Consider the following 25,123-nt stretch of genomic DNA (forward strand, 5'->3'; position numbering starts at 1 on the left):
TTCCATCCTTCTGAGGTCAATAAAATGAGTACCCAGTTTCCTGGGGGTGAAGTGTAGATGACCGGGGAAGGCAATGGCAAACCACCCCATAAAAAGTCTGCCAAGAAAACATCGTGATGCAACGTCCCTCCCATGGGTCAGTGGTGACTCGGTGCTTGCACAGGGGACTACCTTTACCTTTTACCTAATTGCAACAATACTGGCCTATCTTAAAGGACTGAAAGGATCACTAGCACAATGAACAGAACATTTAAGAAAGTTTATTTATTTAGTATATTTTTATCCCGCCCTTCTTCCAAGGGCACCCAGCAAGCTTCATGGCAGAGTAAGGATTTGAACCAGGGTCTTCCCAGCTCCTAATCTGACATCTTAATCCCTATACTGCACTGGTGTAGGCTTAATGTAGATAATTTATCAAGACAAATACACAGTGATGGCTGTTCTTTCCTCGCCTTTAAACAAATGCAATAGGGTTGCCAACTTCCTGGAGAGAAAAAAGTCTTAATAGATACTTAATGAGATGTTAGTCACTTCCATACCGCGAAAAGCTTCAGCTGCTCATTCCAACCCATAATACCTCTACTAAAGGGAGAGGACATTTTTCTACAGGCTTGTTGGTGCCCCCTCCTGGTGAGATCCCACTGTGAACCAGTGGAAATGTGAAGAACTTAAAAACAAGTGGCTCCTGTGGGCTTCAGTTCTCTCCCGTGTTTCTTACATAAGTTTCTTATGTAAGTAACTGGACATTTGCAAGAGCTCCCCTGTAAGCAGTCGGCCCAGCCTCTGCCATCTTTAATAGCCATTTTAACATGGCTGTGTGTGATATTAAATGGCACCAAGCGTCCGGATTTAAAATGACAGCTTGTATTGCAACCAGAGGACTGCAAGCTAACAGTTGCTGAGTCCCACCCGGGAGACCCAGGCATGAATGGAATGCTGCATAGGAATGCAGAAAGATTCACAGTGATTAGTTTTGCAGTCTCTCCAGCTCTTAAGGAATCCAGCACAACAAAGGTCTCACAGAGTCATCCCAACTTAACACATTCCTTTCCTTCCTTCCGTGATGAGATCTCCTGTCCTTGATTGAGGAGCTAATCAAATGACATTCATAAGCATTTACAGTTCGTTCCTGGGAAAGTACATTCCCCAACTAAATTCATCAACTTACCTCCGGTGGACTTCATTAACTAACTGCCCCTTTGTGCAGCGCTAGATCAAATTTTGCATTCTCTTTCACATGCCCCGGTAGCTACCAATCAAGGTAATCAAGCCTTTTGTTAACCCCAGGAACTGACCATTGGAGTCTTTGTTCTAACAGCTAGGAGGCCATCCCACCGCAGGGCACATTTTATTTTATAAGAGTAGTGTCTTGGCCCATTCAAATTGTGCACACTTCCTGGCTGCTCCCTTAGGAGCTTCCCTCTCTCCCTCCGTGCACACTTACTGGATCCGAACTGCTGCTCCCCTGAAGTTACTCCTAAACTCTTCCTCTCTTGGCCGAGAATGCTGGCATTTGAAGCTCTCCCTCTACAGACTTCCCTGCTCTCTGGATAGGTAATTATCACCTTGCCATCCCTCAAATCTATTCCACCTTCACCGCTGCTTTTCCTAGGTCCCTTGTGTGCTTGTATGCAATCTTGTGGATGTGTATGCAATTGTCCCTTATACTCTGCTTTCTCTTCAGATCACATAAATCTTTTGCAATTGTCCCTTGAATAAAGATTGCCCTGTTAATTGAGAATGCTGGCTTCGTGTGTGTGTATCCGTGGTAAAGGACTCCGTAAATTATTGGTTAAAAAAGATCCCGTAGTTACTGGCCTCTCGCATAGCTGTCTTCTTTGCTTGCTAATTCCCCCCACAAATTCAATTACTTGCAAGGAGACCAATTCAGGTAACACCCCTAGCAGAACTCAGTGCTCCCAGGTCTCTGCATTTGATTGGCTGTGTATTTCCTCAGGTTACAAGACAAAGAAGGAGGACAAAGACTCATGTGACAGGTCACATTCTGATGGGCAAACTGGAAGACAGTGGACTGGACTAAAAGACAGTTTGGTGGATAGGGAACTGGTTAGAAGACCAAGAGTGGTGGTCAATGGCGTTTCATCAGATTGGAGGGAAGTGTCCAGTGGGGTGCCGCAGGGCTCGGTTTTGGGCCCAGTACTTTTCAATATTTTTATCAATGATCTGGATGAAGGAGTGGAAGGGTTGCCCATTAAATCTGCTGATGATACCAAATTTGGAGGAGTAGCAAACACCCAAGAAGATAGAATTAAAATTCAACAAGACCTGAATACTCTGGAGAAGTGGGCAGCTGTGAATAGGATGCAATTCAACAAAGACAAGTGCACAGTATTACATCTGGGCCACAAAAATGGGAAGCACAAATACTGGATGGGGGATACATTTCTGGGCAGTAGTATATGTGAAAGGGATCTTGGGGTAAGAGTGGACTGTAAACTAAATATGAGAAGTCAGTGTGATGCGGTGGCAAAAAAGGCTAATTCAATCTTGAGTTGTATCAAAGGGGCCATAGCATCGAAATTGCAGGAGGTCATAGCCCCTCTCTATACTGATTTGGTCAGGCCGCACCTATTGTATGTCGTTCTGGAGGCCTCACTTCAAAAAGGATGTTGACAAAATCGAGAGGGTGCAGAGGAGAGTGACGAGGATGATCAGGGGTCTGGAGACTGAGCCCTACGAGGAAAGGCTGAGGGCCTTGGGAATGTTTAGTTTGGAGAAGAGGAGATTGAGGGGGGGGGGGACATGATTACTCTTTTTAAATATTTGAAAGGCTGTCATTTGGAGGAGGGCAAGGAGCTGTTCCAGTTGGCAGCAGCGGGTAGGACGCGAAGCAATGGGCTTTAATTACATGCACAAAGGTCCCGGCTGGATATTAGGAAAAACTTTTTCACGGTCAGAGTAGTTCAAAAGTGGAATCAGCTGCCTAGGGAGGTGGTGAGCTCCCCCTCACTGGCAGTTCTCAAGAAGAGGCTGGATGAATACTTGTCAGAGATGCTTTAGGCTGATCCTGCACCGGGCAGGGGGTTGGACTAGATGGTCTGTATGGCCCCTTCCAACTCTATGATTCTATGAACTGTCCCAGCAGCAGTCCCTTTCTCCATGGTATTGCAGCACACTGCAATGACTTTGACCCTCCAGTATCTCACAGTGTCATTTGTGTTAATGGAGTTTCTCTCCAAGAGCTCCAACCAGAAAATCTTAACATTACAGTTTGTATGTGATATTAAACTGGTCTTTGGTCTAAAAGAAAGTGGTGGGGGAAGTCAGCCTGTTAAGGCATTGTATACATGTGGCTTCCCCATGACTCTTGCTTGCATAAAATATTGTCTGAAATTTCAGTGTCACCAATGAGTTCCTGGGTCCAAACCAAAGGAATCTGTTCATATTTCAATTGCTGGGCTGAAGTTTGCTTACAGTCAGGATGTGCCAGTCACTGGCTGTCCCTGCTGTGTGCTAGTGATGAAGGGGAAAAAACAATGCCACATTTAAAGTGGTAACTCAATGCTGATGGTTACTTAGCGAGCAGAGCTGACAAGTTTACATGGATCACTTGGAAACAAACACTGTCACTCAGAATGTTTCCTATTAATATTGAGGAAGTGTTTGGGCTGCCTGTACAGCACGGAGAGTCAATCAAACTGGAAGGCATTGCTACATCCATACAAATGAGCCAGTAGGGAATTTGTTTTTAAATAAAATGTTTAACATTTTGATTCTTTCTGTTTGGCTAGATACCGCACAGGGTGAGTGTCCTTATCTTCTACTTCAGATGATTTAAAACTGAAAGATGTTATCAAATTAATTTCAGTTGACTAAGTTACATTGCTGTCATTTGTTTGAGAAAGGGCAACATTGACAATGCAATCCTATAAAGAGTTACTCCAGTCTAAGCCCATTGAAGTCAATGGGCTTAGACTGGAGTAACTCTCCATAGGATTGCACTGTTAATGTCTAGCTGGGAACCTATGAGAAATCACATGGAGGAGAGAGGAATAATTTAGAAACCCCTTCTTACAACAAAACACTATGAGATGCCTACACTCTGAAGTTAGCCAGTGTTTTGCCTTATCCCCACCTCTGTATTCTGGCACTTCAGCACAATTGCTCTAAATCACTGACTGCTGAAATTTGTGTTGGGTGATCTCCCCCCAAGTCTGAGAGGTTCAGAGAACAATCCTAAGCAGGTCTACCCAGAAGTAACCCCCATGTTCTTCAATGGGACTTACTCCTAGGAAAAATGTCCTTAGGATTGCAGCCGCTCTCAGTGTGCTATCGGACCAGCAGCACATGCACCTTGTGGCACTCAACCCAACCCACTTTTCATCCCTTTCCCAGGATACTTTGAGCTGTTAGGGGTTCAACCCCTTTTCAGCTGAAAGAGAAAATGATCAAGGGAATTAATATGGTCCCAATGATCATTTGGATATTATTCTTATCTTGAGGTCCCTTCATTGGCTGCCTTCTGTACTACACTAGCGTGCTCCTATATAAGCTATTATAATGTAGTTTTAATGCATTTGATATTTACTGTGTTTTGTTACCTGTTTGTTACCACCTTGGGTCCTGAGTTGTCAGGTTTGCTCTCTGATCTGAAACCAGCTAAAAACAGTTAATAGTGGTCTGCCCATTATCTTTCACTGAGTGTCATTCTGACAGTATCTGTACAAGTGATAGCCTCGTTCCTTTAAGATAAGTGCTGTGCAACAACCTTGTGTGGAACCAGGAAATGCAGAGGGAGGTGAAATATTTAAATTGATAGAATGGCCATATATATAGAATATTATTAAGCTGCTTCATCCCAAAGCATCAGAGATAAATTCAGTGCAATGCTGCCTGCTATTCTTTCTAGTAATGGATGTATCATAGGGTTTACCTGGCAGGGACCAGCAGAATTCTACATTGCAGATATCAGTTGCTGCAGTAACTGTGAGAACTGTTTAAGTCATCAGCATTGAGACCATGTTACTTAAAGCAACAATGTTACTTAAAGCAACAGATAGGATGTAAGGCAACATTATTATTATTTATTATTATTATTTTGTCATATCTATATCCAGTGAACAGGCTCAGGATGGTTCACAATAGTAATAAAATAATACAGAGTTGAAACAACAATAAATGCACAGAAATCACAAAACCAAGAGTTAAAAGGCATTCATCATTAGGTTCTAAAGGCTGAAATAAAACTACGTAGTGGTGAAGTCTATGGTCCCTATCTCTTTAGTGAAGCATCTCTTTGAGACCACTGCCTTACAGTACAGCCCTCCTACCTGAGTAAGATAGCCCTCTTGAATAATTCAGATTTGCATTGTTTGCAGGACGCCAGGAGAGTGGGGGCTTTCCTGGTCTCTTCAGGTAGGCCATTCCATAAGGTGGGTGTAAGCACAGAGAAAGCACATATGTGAGCAGCTGTTGATTTTGCTCATGTGCTAGGTAGCACCTGCAAGAGACCCTGTTCAGATGAGTGAAGCTGTCATGGAGTAACATAGAGAGAGAGGCGGTCCAGTAGTGTGTGGTCCCGTAGGTATGCTGGACCAAGGCCATGAAGAGCTTTGTATGTGATAGCTGATACCTTGAATTGAGCCTGAATTGGTAACTCATAGGAAGCTAATGAAGTGACTGCAGAATGGGAGTAATATTCATGCTTCTGCTCGCTCTTGGTAATAACTGAGCTGCAGCTTTCTGCTCTAGAAATGGGCACGAACAGCAATACGAACTAAAAAAAGCCACGAACAACCCAATCTGCTGTTCATGAACAAGCTGTTCATGAGGCCCCATTCTAAATGAACAAGTGGTCGTTGCAAGCCTCGTGCATTGCTGTTCGTTGCTGTTCGTCAAGCGAGACAATCTGGCACCTGCAATCAATTCCCTTGGCAACCGGAGGCAGGGACTGCCTGAACTCTGTCTGAACTCCTGCTGTTGCCCTGGAAACCCCAATCTAAGCCCAATTTAGCTTGATAGGCAGGTCTTCCTTCTAAGTGAGGACTGGAGCTCCAACTTTGTTACAAGAGGAAAAGACCAGGGGGGAGGGGGGCTCCCAGCTCTGGCTTTCAGGGAGAGACAGCTGCTGTTAGAGAGACAGGGGGAGTGCATTGGAGCTTGAATTTTCTTTGTGTGTGGTGGGCTAGGGATCTACCCCTTCAGGTTCCAGGGCTGCTGCCAGGCTCTGGGGCCAAGCTATTATTTATTATTGGTACCTTTCCTGCTACCTGCTCAGGTAGGGTTTCTGGGAGTGGTGCAGTAGGGATCTACCCCTTCAGGTTCCAGGGCTGCTGCCAGGCTCTGGGGCCAAGCTAATATTTATTATTGGTACATTTCCTGCTGCCTGCTCAGGTAAGGTTTCTGGGAGTGGTGTGGTAGGGTTCTTGATGGCTGGAGGAGAGCCTGCTGGCCTCAACAAACATGTTCATGAACAGGTCATGTTCATCTTTGTTCGTTGTTCGTGGATGGCAACAAACAATGAACACCATGTTCATTTTTTTTCTGTTCGTGCCTGTATCTATTTTGCACCAACTGAAGTCTCTGAGTTAACTTAGAGAGGAGACCTATGTATACTGCATTACAATAGTAGTCTCGATGTTACTGTAGAATGGATCCAGGTGGTCAGATTGGCTGTGTCAAGGTAGGGGGCCATCTTCCAGGCTAGAGTAAGGTTATAGAAAGCATTTTTTGCAGTTGCCTTAGCTTGCTTTTCTAGCAGTAGCACTGGATCTAGTTTTACATTCAGTTTAGCTCAGAGCAGAGGTCTTCACATTTTGAGACCCAAATTGATTGAGCTGTAGTTAGATGATATCAGGTTTATGTGATGGGAAAAGGCCAACCAGAGTTATGTCTTCACTGGCATCAAGGGATCACTCTATAGTATACATTAGTTCCTTCATGAGTTCACCATGGAGCCAACCTGGGCTCATGCATATGTAACCTGTTTTGTTCAAAGAACAACATCAAATAAATAGATATATCTAATTTGAGAACTGGGAGAGTTCATATCTATGACAGTGTGATCCTACCTTGTGACACTTGCATTTATAAAGAATAACAATGAACAAACTTGGAAAAAGAAAAAACATGTTATTTGGAACAATACAATAATAAAGCATATGCAACAATCATGTAACAAACAGGCCTGTTTTGCTCAAGCAGACCCAGGTCCCAGTCTTTTTGACATATTCTAGCCAGTCCCTTGAAATGCAGCAACTTGTAACTGTGCTCTGCATTGGGATGACTTCTATTCTTCATAGGAGTCTAAAACGTTAATAGAGAGTTCATAGGAAGGAGTGCTTCTGAGGAGAGTGCTTCTCCCTACGAAGCTGAAGTTGGTTCCCAGTTCCCAGTTCCTTATTTGCACTTCCTTATTCCTTATTCGTTATTCGCAAAGCGGCAAAGCCAAAGAAAAATATTGTGGGAAACTGAAAAGCTACAACTCCAAAATGAAGTTTGCAGGGGCACATATTATACACCTCCATATTAATAAGACTCAGCACTCTAAGGGGACCTATACTGGGTCGTCCAACAAAATCCAGGTCTTGAGTAAACAGCTTCAAAATAGGATGTCCCCAGAACAATTCAATAAGAAAAAAGGGGCGGCAGCTGCAGCAGAAAAAAACTTTTGATCACCCCAAATCACACAGATCTGAACTCCAGAGACTGTCCCCTACAAGAGGACATGTGCTGGTGCTGATCCAGTCTCTGGTTCTGGACCTAAGCCCTACTATGTGGCCTGTCTCCAAGCACCCTGTATTAGACATGGCTTTGAATAAGCAAGTGGTGAAAATATAAGCCCTCTGAAACCCAAAACAATCTTTTGATCACCCCAAATCACACAGATCTGAACTGCAGAGACTGTCCCCTATAAGAGGACATATGCTGGTGCTGATCCAGTCTCTGGTTCTGGACCTAAGTCCTCGAATGTGGCCTCTCTCCAACCACCCTGTATTAGACATGGCTTTGAATAAGGGTGAAAATATGAGCCCTCTGAAACCCAAAACAATCTTTGGATCACCCCAAATCACACACTCCCGAACTCCAGAGACTGTCCCCTACAAGAGGACATGTGCTGGTGCTGATCCAGTCTCCGGTTCTGGACCTAAGGCCTCGAATGTGGCCTCCCTCCAAGCACCCTGTATTAGACATGGCTTTGAATAAGCAAGTGGTGAAAATATAAGCCCTCTGAAACCCAAAAAATCTTTGGATCACCCCAAATCACACACCCCTGAACTCCAGAGACTGGCCCCTACAAGAGGACATGTGCTGGTGCTGATCCAGTCTCTGGTTCTGGACCAAAGTCCTCGAATGTGGCCTCCCTCCAAGAACCCTGTATTAGACATGGCTTTGAATAAGGAAGCGGTGAAAATATAAGCCCTCTGAAACCCAAAACAATCTTTGGATCACTCCAAATCACGCACCCCTGAACTGCAGAGACTGTCCCCTACAAGAGGACATGTGCTGGTGCTGATCCAGTCTCTGGTTCTGGAACTAAGTCCTCGAATGAGGCCTCTCTCCAAGCACCCAGTATTAGACATAGCTTTGAATAAGGAAGTGGTGAAAATATAAGCCCTCTGAAACACAAAACAATCTTTGGATCACGCCGAATCACACACCCCTGAACTCCAGAGACTGTCCCCTACAAGAGGACATGTGCTGATCCAGTCTCTGGTTCTGGACCTAAGTCCTCGAATGAGGCCTCTCTTCAAGCACCCAGTATTAGACATGGCTTTGAATAAGGAAGTGGTGAAAATATAAGCCCTCTGAAACCCAAAACAATCTTTGGATCACCCCAAATCACACACCCCTGAACTCCAGAGACTGTCCCCTACAAGAGGACATGTGCTGGTGCTGATCCAGTCGCTGGTTCTGGACCTAAGTCTTCGAATGTGGCCTCCCTTGAAGCACCCTGTATTAGACATGGCTTTGAATAAGGAAGTGGTGAAAATATAAGCCCTCTGAAACCCAAAACAATCTTTGGATCACCCCAAATCACACACCCCTGAACTCCAGAGACTGTCCCCTACAAGAGGACATTTGCTGGTGCTGATCCAGTCTCTGGTTCTGGACCTAAGTCCTCGAATGTGGCCTCTCTCCAAGTACCCAGTATTAGACATGGCTTTGAATAAGGAAGCAGTGAAAATATAAGCCCTCTGAAACCCCAAAAAATCTTTGGATCACCCCAAATCACACACCCCTGAACTCCAGACACTGTCCCCTACAAGAGGACATGTGCTTGTGCTGATCCAGTCTCTGGTTCTGGACCTAAGTCCTCGAATGTGGCCCCCCTCCAAGCACCCTGTATTAGATATGGCTTTGAATAAGGAAGTGGTGAAAATATAAGCCCTCTGAAACCCAAAACAATCTTTGGATCACCCCAAATCACACACCCCTGAACTCCAGACACTGTCCCCTACAAGAGGACATGTGCTTGTGCTGATCCAGTCTCTGGTTCTGGACCTAAGTCCTCGAATGTGGCCCCCCTCCAAGCACCCTGTATTAGATATGGCTTTGAATAAGGAAGTGGTGAAAATATAAGCCCTCTGAAACCCAAAACAATCTTTGGATCACCCCAAACCACACACCCCTGAACTCCAGAGACTGTCCCCTACAAGAGGACATGTGCTGGTGCTGATCCAGTCTCTGATTCTGGACCTAAGTCTTCGAATGTGGCCTCCCTCCAAGCACCCTGTATTAGACATGGCTTTGAATAAGGAAGTGGTGAAAATATAAGCCCTCTGAAACCCAAAACAATCTTTGGATCACGCCGAATCACACACCCCTGAACTCCAGAGACTGTCCCCTACAAGAGGACATGTGCTGGTGCTGATCCAGTCTCTGGTTCTGGACCTAAGGCCGCGAATGTGGCCTCTCTCCAAGTACCCAGTATTAGACATGGCTTTGAATAAGGAAGCGGTGAAAATATAAACCCTCTGAAACCCCAAAAAATCTTTGGATCACCCCAAATCACACACCCCTGAACTCCAGACACTGTCCCCTACAAGAGGACATGTGCTTGTGCTGATCCAGTCTCTGGTTCTGGACCTAAGTCCTCGAATGTGGCCCCCCTCCAAGCACCCTGTATTAGATATGGCTTTGAATAAGGAAGTGGTGAAAATATAAGCCCTCTGAAACCCAAAACAATCTTTGGATCACCCCAAACCACACACCCCTGAACGCCAGAGACTGTCCCCTACAAGAGGACATGTGCTGGTGCTGATCCAGTCTCTGATTCTGGACCTAAGTCTTCGAATGTGGCCTCCCTCCAAGCACCCTGTATTAGACATGGCTTTGAATAAGGAAGTGGTGAAAATATAAGCCCCCCGTAACCCTAAGTTGGCAACTACTGTAAGGAGGTGCTTCAGACACCCCAGTTGCCAATACCCAATACCACCATTGTCTCCAATTTAGGTAAAATAGGACATATGAATTTCAGCTGAAATGGAGGGAGATCTCCAGGTACGGCAATCATAATATGCAGGGTCCTCAGTGGGGTGTAATTCCACAGGAGCCACACTCCAAAGCCACCATTCTGTTTGAGATAATTTAATCTTGTCATTTGAAAGTCATTTGTAACTCTCAGAGTTCTCTAGGTTGGTTGACATCAATTGTCAGGTAGTACCTATGTGGGGTATAATTCCACATAGGCCAGCCTAAGAAGCCTCCATGTCTTGGAGAATGTTAAAACCTGTCATTTGGAGATCAGTTGTAATTTGTGGGGATCTCCAGGAGGGTTGGCAATCACAGTGTCATCAAGACAGGTGGCCTTAGCATGGACCTGCCTGCTGCCAGAACTGCCACTGTCTCCCAAAGAACCCCAGGAGCAGCGAAGGCTGAGGGTGAGGGCAGAGGCATGGACCAAGCACAGGAGCGCATGCCTGGCAGCCCACGGCCTTCCCCCTGCTGAGGAAATGTCAGGAGAGCCAGTACAGGATCTGATCTACTCCTCCTGAGTAGCAGAGATGAGCCAGCTTGGAGAAAGAAGCTTAATGAACCCAGCCTCACCTGTAGGAGAAACTCCCTTTATAAGGCCGCAGCTAGCATGGGATTAGCTAGTCACAACTGTGGTATTCTGACTTGGCTGTTGGTGAGCTCTTAGGTTCTATACTCTTAGATTATGTTGCTGCTGTTTCTGTGGGTTTGTCATGAAAATATGGTTTAGAGCACATTATACTAAGTGATACATGTGTATTCTAATGAACTTTGTTTTAGAATTTCATTAAGCTGTCTTGGCTTGGGGCATAAATTTAGCCAAATGTGTAAGTTTGGTTTTCTGCAGTGCCTTTAATAAATATGAATCTGCATTTCGGATCTCTTAGTGTATCTTTACGTTGGAAGGGTAAATATTTTTATTTTGCCCTTCCAACATAAATCTTAAATTTCAGGCATGGGAGAGACGGAGCTCTTTCAATGTGCTATCATTCTCTTCAACACCGACACCACACCCTCCGCTTTTCTCCATTTCTCAGCTTCTTCTGGTGGTAGCTAGGATAATTCACCCCATGAAGTAGGTTCAGGTATTTCTGCTGTTCTTAGTGCAGAGGTAGTCAAGTCAAGTTTATTATTACAGTCTGTGACCAGTACATATAAAACCATTTGCAAATCAGTTTAAAAACAGTCGAGACTGGATACAGGGGAAGAACGATGAATAAATATAAGAGTAAAAAAATAAGATCATCATAAATTAGTTGTTTAAAAGTTTAAAATACATTCAGTCTGCCTTATGCGATTTACTTTGCTTGTAGACCTGGCCACAGAATCTTGCTACTTGATGTGTTGTCTGGTGATTCCGATCAGACAAAAGATAATCAAGTTTGATTTTATTTGAACTTCCAGGGCATCTTTCTACTAATGGACTGATGGTTTCCACTCTAATTTTACTATGACTTAAAGAAGATGTGCTCCATTGAGTCAATTTCTCTTAGGGGATAGGAGCAAAGCCTAAGAGAGTAATGGACAGCTTTAAACTTTCCTTCCAGAACGGCAGAGGGTAGAGTTGAACTTCTAGCCCTTCTGAAGTTACTGGATTCAAGAAAGTAAAAGTAGGCTGCAGGAGCGGCAATATATTTAGTAGTATCTGAAGAAATAAAACCTGGTGCTCTAAGTAAATCTGTTTGTCTTTCAATGTCTGTCGCTCTCTGCTTAATGAGTGATTTTGCTCGGTCTAACCCCATGACTAGCAAACTTTGAGGGGAAAGACCCAATTTTCCCAGGGATTTCAGAGTCGCCTTTTGCCAATTAGATTGAAATTTGTCTTGGAATAACAGAGGGAGCAGACCTTGCGGGTTTAGACGTCCTGACAGCCATTTGAAAATTGAAAGGATGGTGATTCTGGCCTCTACCCTTAACATTCCTGTTTCCAGTCTAACCCATGAGTTAGGCATGCATTTGGGCACTTGTAATAGGGCTCTAAGGAATTTGGAGTGCACTCTCTCAAGTTGAGAGAAAGAGGAGGATGGCAGCCCTAAGAATGATCCGTATACTAATTGGGCCAATGGTTTGGCTTTAAACAATCTGATTGCAGCTGGTACATACTGCCCCCCTTGTGATCGATAGAATTTCAGTATACCGTGTGCTGTTTTTTCTCCCACATCAGCAATGAAGCTGCTATGTGTTATTTTGGTACCTGAGGCTTGCAAAACTACACCCAAATATTTGAAGCTGGTAACTTGTTCTAACTGATGCCTCTGAAGCTCCCATCGTCTGATCTTTGGATTTTTATCGAAAGCCAGGATCTTAGTTTTTTGGTAATTAGTTAGAAGGTGTTCAGTATCAGAGAATTGGGAGAATTTTTTTAGGGCTCGTTTCAGCCCTATGGGGGTCCTAGAAAGTAATACAGCATCATCTGCATAGAGCAGTACGTGAATGTGCCTATTTGATAATTTGGGAGGGTGCAATCCAGGGTCATTCAAAAGGTTTACCAAATTGTTGATGTAGAAGATAAACAGAAAGGGGGCTAGAAGGCACACCTGCCTGTAAGTTTGAATGGGGTCAGTCAAATGCCCAATTCGGCTGCACCTTACTCAGGGCAGTTTGCTTGTGCATAGCCCCAAAAAGGAACAGCAGTCGCCTATCAATAGAGGAGGCCTGCAGTTTCCTCCAAAGTCTATTTCTAGAGACTGTGTCAAAAGCTGCTTTTAAATCAACAAATGCCCGGTAAAGTGATGCTTGGTCTCCTGTAGCGTATTTCTCTACAAGGTGTTGCATTACTAGGCAGTGATCTATTGTTGACCTGCCAGCTCTAAACCCAGCTTGCTCATCAGCAATTATATCCTCCTGTTCTAGCCAGTCTGAAAATTTCTCCAGCAGATGTTTTGTAGACAATTTGCTTACAATGCTTAGTAAGCTGATGGGCCTATAATTGGATGGATCCTCCTTCTTTCCCTTCTTATGGAAGGGGACTACTATAGCCATTCCCCAATCATTGGGGATGTAGCCGGTTTCATCAATATAAGTAAATAGGGAGGCTAGGAAAGTTGCCCACCAGTCCTTATTTGTTTTTAGTAATTCTGGAGATATTCCATCAAGCCCAGGGGCTTTTGCATTCTTTAACTGGCTAATATAAGCTTTTACCTCTTCGGCATGAACTGAGGGGCATTTGGCCAGATTTTCTATTGTTAGGGCAGGAGGGGGTTGAATAGGATCATCATACATTTTTTGGAAAAAAGAAGTCCATTTATCTGGGGGGATACAGGAAGCCAAGGAGGAGGCGGCTGTGGAGGCGCGGTTTGACACTAGTTTCCAGAACACCACTGAGTTTTTGCTCGTAGCTGCTTCAATTATATTGGCCCACAGTTTTCTGGTATGTTCTTTCTTACAGCGGGCAACCAGTGATTTATATTTCTTTTTTAAAAATGAAAGAGAACGATATGCATCCTGTCTGGTCTTTTCATCAGCTCTCAGTGCTAGCTTATAGGCATAGATTAAAGCATTTTTAGCACAAATACAGCTTTGATCAAACCAAGGTTTAGATGACAAATTGGTCTTGACCAGTTTTCCCTCTCGAGCACCTACCGAAAGTGGCCTTAAGGATTGGACGAGGTCATCATAACTCTTTAAAGGATTTTCAGATTTTGAGGAAACCTTAAAAGCTTGACTATATAGTTGTAGGTTCTAGTGCAGAGGTATTTTTCCCTGCACTTGTTCCTCTGCAGCAAGTATGCTCTGCGCATTGCTACAGTAGAATTTCCCTACTTTCCTCCCTTTTATTGCAGCCATGAAGCTGACTTTCTGCCCATTTCTTTCCAGACACAGCAGAATTGCTGTGAAGATTTAGTGTTTTCCACTCTGCCGCTTCTCTTGGTGTTGCTGGGATACAGTTTGCTCTATGAAGTCGGGTTTTTTCTTAGCTCTGGAGGCAGTTTCCCACCTTTTCCCTTTTGTTTTCCTTCTCACTTCTTGCTTGGCTTCCTCAAGTTGCTGAAAAGTTTCTTTTTGTAGCATTGAAAGCTATTTCCCCACCTTTTTCCTGGCTGGCACAACAGAGTGTCTTCTACTCCCACCCCCTTCTCATGTTTGCTGTGAGACAATGAGAGAGAGAATTATGTTGTACTTGAAAAGGAGATACTTTTGTCTGCAGTTACTTTGTTTGCTTTCTTCTTTTTAGCTGGCTCTCTGGAGAGCTAAAAAGGAGTAGTTTCAGTAAGGATTGTTCCTCTCAAGTTGACTGAGACTTCTGAGATAACTTTGAGTCTCCTAGACTATTTTGAGATGCAGCAATGACTGGCAGTATTATCTGAAAGCAGGATGATATAACTCATAAGGTTTGCCTTTTTTGAGAGTTAATGATCTCATATTGCCTATCCAAAGCCATACCATACTGCTGTTATTCAAAGAACAATATACATGAATCGCTAGCATTTTTTTCACCTTAATAATTACTTCAACTGGTCCACTTGGTTGGGGAAAAAGGTTAAAAAATAGCTTTTCTTCAGAGGTGCAATGGATCTTGAATCAATAGAGAGTCAGCACACGAGTTTAGCTTTTAAAATCATTTACTTCTAAAGGAAAAAGGTTAACAGGATTGCCTACAAAATAACAAATGCCTGGAGCTACATTCCCACTACTGGTTACAAACAAAGAGCTGGGATAACTGAATGGAGAATCTTCTTATTCCTCTGTCTTCTTGACCTTGAAAGAAAATCACCTGACCTGTTGACCAATAACAGTTTACAAACACTCTCAAGTTTTCCGGGCTTGCAGATTATTGGCTTTGAGCCAGGTTCCCCTTCCAGGTCAATCTAAACGATAGCATGGTAGGTAAACACATTAACCCCATAATGACTGAATCTCAGACCTTGCAACACACATATATCCCAACACATTTATGGTACAGGTTTCTCATATTTGTTTTACATATTGGGAAATGTCTTGTTGGGGTAGAGGTGCTCATTCGAGAGTCTTTCTCCATCAGGCTGCTCCCCTTGCCAAAGATTGCTGGCATTGTATTGTCGAAGGCCGGAGAACGATTGCTGTTGTGGGTTTTCCAGGCTGTATTGCCATGGTCTTGGCATTGTAGTTCCTGACGTTTCGCCAGCAGCTGTGGCTGGCATCTTCAGAGGTGTAGCACCAAAAGACAGAGAACTCTCAGTGTCACAGTGTGGAAAAGATGTAGGTCATTTGTATCTACTCAGGAGGGGCGGGGTTGAGCTGAGTCATCCTGTAAGAGTTTCCCAGGGTGTGGAATGCTAATGGTGGGAGGCTTCACTGTATCCTGAGGAGGTTCTTTTGCATATGGATTGGTACTTGATGTGCTAATCTTCTCTGCAGGGCTATTGTCGAGTATAGAGTGTTTTGTTAGCCTGGTGTTTTTCAGAACTGGAAACCATGCTCTGTTCATTCTTAAGGTTTCTTCTTTCCTGTTGAAGTTTTGCTTATGCTTGTGAATTTCAATGGCTTCCCTGTGCAGTCTGACAAAGTAGTTGGAAGTGTTGTCCAGTATTTTGGTGTCCTGCAATAAGATACTGTGCCCTGTTTGAGTTAGGCTATGTTCAGCCACTGCTGATTTTTCAGGTTGTCCAAGTCACCACCCCCGACAGAAAAGAGGCATAATGAAAACATTAGTGGATCGTGCAAGACGGATATGTGAGCCGCACTTTCTCAATGAGGAAATTAATCATCTAAACCACGCACTTCAGGCAAATGGCCACTCCAGAAATGAAATCCGAAGAGCAATCAAACCCAGGATGAATCAAACAACCAAGGAAAAACAGTCTCCTACAGGAAAAGTGTTTTTGCCATATATCAAAGCAATTACTGATCAGATGGGAAAGCTTATGAAAAAGCATAACCTTCAAGCAGTATTCAGACCCACCCGAAAAATACAACAGATGCTACGATCAGCAAAAGACAGTAGAGACCCCCTCACCTCTGCAGGAGTATACCGTATACCCTGCAGCTGTGGACAAGTTTACATCGGGACCACAAAGCGTAGCATCCAGACAAGAATAAAAGAACATGAAAGACACTGCAGACTTGGACAACCTGAAAAATCAGCAGTGGCTGAACATAGCCTAACTCAAACAGGGCACAGTATCTTATTGCAGGACACCAAAATACTGGACAACACTTCCAACTACTTTGTCAGACTGCACAGGGAAGCCATTGAAATTCACAAGCATAAGCAAAACTTCAACAGGAAAGAAGAAACCTTAAGAATGAACAGAGCATGGTTTCCAGTTCTGAAAAACACCAGGCTAACAAAACACTCTATCCTCGACAATAGCCCTGCAGAGAAGATTAGCACATCAAGTACCAATCCATATGCAAAAGAACCTCCTCAGGATACAGTGAAGCCTCCCACCATTAGCATTCCACACCCTGGGAAACTCTTACAGGATGACTCAGCTCAACCCCGCCCCTCATGAGTAGATACAAATGACCTACATCTTTTCCACACTGTGACACTGAGAGATCTCTGTCTTTTGGTGCTACATCTCTGAAGATGCCAGCCACAGCTGCTGGCGAAACGTCAGGAACTACAATGCTAAGACCACGGCAATACAGCCTGGAAAACCCACAACAGCCATTGCTGGCATTGATTGTGTGGGCCTGGTGTGGGATGCCGAGGAGAGTATAGCCATCTGTCTGGCGTACCGATCGCCCAGCGCACCAGCAGATGCTGTGCCAGGCTTGTTAGAGGCGGTGGCTGGCTGGGCCTTAGAGTACCCCAGGCTTCTGGTCTTAGGGGACATCAATGTCTATGCTGATGATGCTACCTTCTCACGGGCCATGGACATGATAGCCTCCATGGCAGCATTAGGACTCTCCCAGTTTGTATCAATGCCCACGCATCGAGCAGGACACACACTGGATTTGATCTTTGGGTTCGGGATACAGGTGGATCTGGATGAAGCTATAGCAGTGCCATGGTCAGACCATCTCATCCTGAGGGCTTGTCTGGGCACCATGACCCCCTCCTGCTTGGGCAACGAGCTGATTTATGCTCGCCCGTGGAGTCAAATGGATCCAATTGAATTGCAGAACGCTCTGCAGGATCCGATGCCCCCTGGTGGCTCATTGGATGAGCTGATAGAGGACTGGAATGCCCGTTTCTCTGAAGCTATTGATGAGATCGCTCCCCGTCGCTCTCTCCGCCCCCGAACTAGAGTAGCTCCATGTTATACTGATGAGGTACAACAAATCAAATGGGAGCTGAGATGGCTAGAGCGAGTGTGGCAGCGACTTCATGATGAAATGACAAGAACATTTTATAGGACGTTTATGAAGGCCTATGAGATGGCACTGAAAGCTGCAAAGAGAGACTACTATGCAGCTTCCACTGCGTCCACTAGTTCTCGCCCGGCACAACTCTTCAGAGTGATTTGGTCTTTAACGTCCCTCATGCATGGGACAAATAAAAATGTAAATTCGGTAATAAGCTGTGAGGCTTTTGGAGACTATTTTGCGGATAAGATCTTGTCACTCTGCCGGGATCTGTCCACCACAGTTGATGCAGTATATGTACTGGAGGCCCCTTGGTTGTCCTCAGGGTTGATATTAGATCAATTCAGGCCACTCTCCCAGGAGGAGGTGGGCTGGGTCCTGCATGCTGTGAAACCTACCATGTGCCCACTGGCCCCATGCCCATCATGGCTGGTGAAAAGTGGTGGTGATGGGATTTGGGCACCATTAGCTGACATCATTAATCTTTCTCTGAGTTCTGGGTTTTTTCCAGACTCACTGAAAGAGGCAGTGGTGCAGTCCTTATTAAAGAACCCATCACTGGATCCTGCTGATCCAGCCAATTATCACCCAGTTTCGAATATTCCATTCCTGGGTAAGGTAATTGAGAGGGCAGTAGCGGAACAGCTGCAGGTATACCTGGGTGATGCCTCTATCCTGGATCCATTCCAGTCCAGCTTCAGGCCTGGCCATGGTACAGAGACGGCTCTGGTTGCCCTCACAGATGATCTGCGGCGACACCTGGACCGGAGTGGGTCAGCACTGCTGATACTTTTAGATCTTACAGCAGCATTTGAAATGGTCAATCATAATCTTCTGACCCACTGCCTTGCCGATGTAGGGATTCGTGGAACAGCCCTGCAATGGCTGAACTCCTTCCTTCACAATCTAGGACAGAGGGTGGCACTCGGGAAACAGATGTCTGCTTACCATTCTTTGGTATGTGGCATCCCTCAGGGGGCGATTCTTTCCCCGATGCTATTTAACATCTATATGTGCCCCCTTGCCCAGTTAGCCCGCAGCTTTGGGCTAGGTTGTCACCGGTATGTGGATGACACTCAGCTCTATCTGCTGATGGATGGTGTTATGACTTTTACTTTCTTTAGGGTAGATTTTTCTTTTAATCTATCCCTTAACCCTCTGGGTAGTCTGCTGCCACCAGGAATATTTTATTCCAAGATATTTTATTTAAATTTTCCCTTTGGTAACGTTCCTAAGCGTCAGGCTCCTTCGTGGTTCTATGTGGCCCTGAAGATAGGAATGGGATATAGCAACAACAGCTACACTGGGATATAACAAAACAAAAATAAACTTTTATTTAGTCAAGAAGCGTATCGGTTTCATAAACGTAGTTCTCGGTTCTTAAAGTTACTTCATTTACTCTCATTCACACAGCTGGCCTCTCTTTCCCTGACTGAGTGTCCTTTCACAAACATGCTCAGTTCAGGTTCCACACAGGTTATATTTCTCTCATAAACACTTCAGCATATTCAGGCAGCACACAGCTAGCCTGTTTTCTTCTGACTAAAAATTTTCTCTCTACTCTCAGTCTCAAACTGCATTCACTCCGCCCACCCTCTCAGTCCTCAACCAATCATATCACTCACTCATCCATCTCCTTCACCCCCCACTCTTCACCTATCTCATCAAGCATTTAAAGATACATTTACTTGGAATCATTACAGATGGCCAGTCCGATCTTGCTTTGGATTCCTTGGTCAAGGGTCTTGAGGCTGTGACGGTATGGTTACATCAGAGTCACCTGAAATTGAATCCCCTGAAGACAGAGGTTCTGTGTCTGGATCATGGGGCAATCGAGCTGGGAACCAGCTCCCAGCCCTCGATGGGGTAGAATTGAAACCTTCACTGATGGTGAGGAGTCTGGGTGTGACCTTGGATGCCACACTTTCAATGGAGGCCCAGGTCATGACTGTTGCCAGGTCTGCCTTTTTTCATCTTTGACAGGGCAGGCAACTGGCGCCCTATGTTTCACCCCAGGACCTGGCCACAGTAATTCATGCAATGGTAACCTCCAGGCTAGACTACTGCAACTCACTCTATCCTGGACCGCCCTTGGGCCTGACCCGGAAGTTACAGCTGATCCAGAATGCAGCGGCACGCGTTCTTACCGGAACGCCCATCCAAGCGCACATTCATCATGTGCTGTGCCAGCTGCACTGGCTTCCAGTGGAGTTCCAGATCCAGTTCAAGGTGTTAAACTTGGTATTTAAAGCCCTTCATGGACTGGGACCTCCATACCTGCGGGACCACCTCCTCCATTACGTCCCCTGCAGGGTGTTGTGCTCTGCAGACAAGCAACTCCTGGTGGTCCCTGGCCCAAAGGACATCCACCTGGCCTCAACCAGGGCGAGGGCTTTTTCTGCCCTGGCCCTGGCCTGGTGGAATGCTCTCCCGCTGGAGATCTGGGCCCTGTGGGACCTGTTACAGTTTTGCAGGGCTTGTAAAACGGAGATGTTCTGCTGGGCCTTTGGCTGAGTGCCAGCGAGTGTCCTTCTTCTTCCATCTAAGACCACCATTTCTTCCGGAGCTGCCCTCAGCCATCTGCCATGCTTGTATAAGGACTCCCAATATTTGTTTAAATAGCCTGCTCCTGGACTATTTTAATCATTTTAAAAAAATATTATTGATTTTATGTTTCTGTGATTTTAATGTATTTTTTAATGTTAGACACCCTTAGGCCATCTGTGGGGAGGGGAGGGTATAAAATAAATAAATAAATAAATAAATAAAAATGTTACCGTGAGCTTTTGAGCTGCTTGATGTCTGTGGACAGGACCATTTAGGGGGTGCTCAATAGGTTTTCTCAGTTGCATTTTTTTCAAGAAAGTAATTTGTATAAAACTATGCCCCTCTTGAGGTCTGTGCCCAAGGCGGCTGCCTAGTTGGTCTAATGGTAGCACCGGCCCTGTCTATAGTTATGGCAAAAAGAAATGGGGAAAGGGGACAGCAATGGTTGTTGTGGGTTTTCCGGGCTGTATTGCCATGGTCTTGGCATTGTAGTTCCTGACGTTTCACCAGCAGCTGTGGCTGGCATCTTCAGAGGTGTAGCACCAAAAGATAGAGATCTCTCAGTGTCACCACTGATCTCTATCCTTTCGTGCTACACCTCTGAAGATGCCAGCCACAGCTGCTGGCGAAACGTCAGGAACTACAATGCCAAGACCATGGCAATAGAGCCCGGAAAACCCACAACCATCATTCTCCGGCCCTGAAAGCCTTCGACAATACAAAGGGGACAGCCTTGTCAAGTTCCCCTTGCTATATGGATATCTATCAAATGTACATTGCTGGTCCTAACTGTAGCTTTTGTAGAAAGATAAAGAGCATTAATGGCATTTTAGAATTGGTCGCCAAAACCCATTTTTGAAGTAAAAGTTTTAGATATGGTATTTCCACTTAATTGAATGCCTTCTCTACATCAAAGGCCAGAAGTAATGCAGGGATTTTGTATGCTTCACAGAAATTAATTATAGTTAAAGTGTTACGTGTATTGTCAATAAGATTCCTTATTGGCATAAAGCCAGTCTGGTCAAGGTGAATGTAGTTGGTTATTTAAATTTAGACAATCTTTTGGCAAATATGCTGGTAAAGATCTTTTGGTCTTGATTCAGTAAGGGTATTGGTTGCGAAGATTTACTATTTGTAATATCGTTGTCCTTTTTTGGAGTAACTACTATTTCAGCCTCTGACCCAGATAGAGGGATGCTACCTCCTATCATAACAGAGTTGCATGTGGCAGTTAGTGGAGTTGAAAGTAGGTGAATGTATTTTTTTGTAAAAATTTGGCAGGGAATCCATCCCTGTCTGAAGCTTTGTTATTTTTTTCAAGGATTTGATAGTGACTGTAACATCTTCTGTTGTGATTGGTTGGTCAAGATATTGTTTATGTTCTTGTGAGTTTTTTTGCAAATAATTTCCTGTGACGATAAATAATTTAAAATGTGATTAGTGTCAGGATTGTCTGATGTACAAATGGTTTGGTAGTATTTACAGGATTAGAGTTTTTCCTGGGTGCCTTTAAAAGCTTGTATAGAATGTGAGGAGGTTTTTTCCTTTAATTTTCAAGCAAGTAAGTTTATAGATTGGGTGGCCTTTTTTGTGTTCATCTTCTAGTTTTCTTATTCTAGATATCATTTCATTTCTAATGTTTTCTTTTTGCTCTTCATGACAGGAGGCAATGGAGATTAATTTCCCTCTAAGTACCACTTCCATAGCATCCTACACGTGGATTTGAGGAATGCCACATAGTTTGTTTCTATTGTTTAATTTCTAAAGAGACTTCAGAAGAAATTTATTTGTTAAATAAAAGTGATTTATTTAGTTTTCAATTTGTTTGATGTCATTTATTCTCAGTGTACATTCTGTCCAAGCATAGTCTGTCCACAACTTGTCACCAATCCTTGATGTAAGAGTTTGACTAATTAATTTAGGAGATAAGAACATGTCATTTAAATATGTAATTTAGAAGATAAGAATATGTAATTAATCCTTGTGTATATATTGTGGATAGAAGAGAAGTATGTATAGTCTGTTACCAGTGGGTTTTGAAGATGTCACTAGATCAATAGATAAAGCCTAAGAGCCATTAATTGATCTTAGCAGCTTAGTAACTGTATTGTTAATTTTAATTGCTTTGACACAATAGGAAGTAAAATTTAAAAGTTCATTCAGAGAGGAGTGATACAAATGTTTACTGCTGCTGACACATTGATTTACCCGTGCTGAACGAAAGCAGAATTGAAAGCCAAGAGAATCGTGCACTCTGCATGAAGACAGCTCGCCAGGTTGTTTTGATCTACAAGCAGCTCTCCACACTGAAAGCAGTGAAAGCAGCTTTCTCAGTAATCATGCTTTGCGGTATTATCCAATAAAATTTTTAAAGTTTGTATATGTACACTCACACATTATGCAATGCATTTATATTTTGTATCACTTTCATATTTATCAAAATACTTAATTTCACAGGTCAAGGGATGGCGTCATGGAAATATAAATAATAATAATAACTGTGCTTATATACCGCTCTTCTACACATATTAGTGCCTCACCCAGAGCAGTGAACAAGTTAGTGTTATTCTTATCCCCACAATGGAGCTGGGGCTGAGAGGAGTGGCTGACCCAAGGCCACCTACTGAGCTCATGTCAGTAGTGGGATTCAAACCAGTAGACTGCTGATTATGGTTTAGAACACATACTTAGTGAAACATATGCATTCTAAATAACGCTGTATGAACTTCACTGTAGTTCTTTTTCTAGTACGGTGTATAACTGGTGCTTCTTTATCTTTGACAGCCAATTAAAAATAGTGAACAGTATCAGATAAATGTTCTGTAATTGTTAGCAGAGACCAAGGATGACCTGGTCATGTAACTTTTCCTGTCATTTTTACTATCCATATCTCTTACCTTGCAGCTGGGCATAGTGGTACTTTTGGCTAGGTAGAATGTCACATGATTGGAAATAGTAAAAAATAATTAAATTATGATTGGTTTGATATTTATCTATGTTATCATATGAAAAGATCTTAGATTTCCACATAAGATAATATATAAAAATGGTAATCCAAATAGCAGATCAGGGTTTTGGCCAAAAGAAATCTCATGAAGATCTAGGCAGGAAACTTATCCTTGTAATATGTGCTACGGTAACTTGAATGCATTTCATCGTTAATCTGATTGAGTTAGATTTCATTAAAAATGTTAGGAAACTTAATTCTTGTGTTCATCTGTTCTATTTTTCTATGTTTTATTTAAATAATCATTTATATTTTGATACCTCACTTAATGAAAAAGACTAGCGTTTGTTAATGAAAGAAGCCATTAAACTCTTAGGAGAAGTCTGTCTCCTGGTTGGGAGAGTGCAACAAAAATATCCATCCTGTTTATTTTGTACTGACAAATAGTTTCTCTAAAACAGAGAAACGTGTTTTCAGTTCTCACTTGAAGGTTTCAAGCTGCTCAAGATTTAAAATAAAACTACCGAGTATTTAATACTTTTTATTTAATGATTAAAAGTTACGTACTGGCCAAGTGCTGTAATAATAATAATGATTAAAAGTTATGTTTAATATTTTTGCCTAATATAATTATAGAAGCAATACTGTTTGAATTATATATATACTTATTTGAGTTGGATTGTTAGTAAAATTACAATTTGATGAAATTTCTACCTTTTTATAACATTACAACATTGTACCACAAAAGTTTTAAGTTTTGCATGAAGAGTTTGCCAAAAATAAACATCCCCATCCCCATCCACATCCCCATCCCGTGGCGGGCGGCGGGCGGCGGGCGGCGGGCGGCGGGCGGCGGGCGGCGGGCGGCGGGCGGCGGGCGGCGGGCGGCGGGCGGCGGGCGGCAAGACGAAGACGAAGACGAAGACGAAGACGAAGACGAAGACGAAGACGAAGACAGCCGGGCCCCCGGGGGTCGCGGCTGCGCCGCTCCCCCCGACGCCCCCCGCCCCGCCTATCTTTGTCATATCATCTTTATTTGGTGTCCAAAATAGAGGCACTAACAAGCTGGGATCATGAATACAGTAGTACACCTGTTTTTGAAACTTTCAGATAGCTTTACATCTCAATCAGCACCCCTTGTTGGGATTGATAGTGAATCTCACAGTGTCTAAACCACTCTATAGCCATTCACTACCTTTGGTACTTTTCAGGTCCCTGAGTATTATGCAGTTGTAGATCATCCATGCCTCATGGTTATGGCTGTGAGAACAGGCAAATGAACAATTATTCTCTCATCATATGCTTACAATGCTAATTTAGTCTGGTTAAATTAGGTTAAAATATAATAAAATAAAATGTGCAACATTTATAAACATTATGGAAAAAACAAGGATATTAATAAGTCCAGCAATGTTAATCTCCAACATGAAATAGTTGTCATTAATTCAACCATATCAAATGTTTGTTTATTAGTATTAAACTCCAGTCCCTCCACACAAAAAAGTTATCTTTAGAATGCTTCTTTTTCATATGCAGATATTTATTTATTTAACTCCTTTCTATCCTGTCTTCTTTGACTTCCATGTTAATATATGACAATCAATCAATCATTCAATCAATCAGTTAAAATTCACATAAATTGACAGATGGGCATGGACCAGGAAAAACCCACGGGCAGTGGGTCCATGGTCCATGGCATTTCATAGACCATGGGCCATGAACTTTTCACGGTCCAGTGCTAGTTCACAAACTGACCGATTTGTCGGTCTGGGACGGTGCTGAGAGCACTTTAACTCCTCTTGCTCCAGCTGACTGGTGGGCCCTGGGGGACCAGGGGGTTAAAGCATTCCAGGCGCAGCTTGCTAGCGGTGCTGGAACTGCTCTAACCTTCCTTGCTCCAGCTGACTGGCAGCCCACCAGTCAGCTGCAGTAAGGGGGGGATTTAAATGTTAAAGCACT

The sequence above is a fragment of the Eublepharis macularius genome, chromosome 4 (assembly GCF_028583425.1).
Source record: "Eublepharis macularius isolate TG4126 chromosome 4, MPM_Emac_v1.0, whole genome shotgun sequence".
NCBI lineage: Eukaryota > Metazoa > Chordata > Lepidosauria > Squamata > Eublepharidae > Eublepharis > Eublepharis macularius.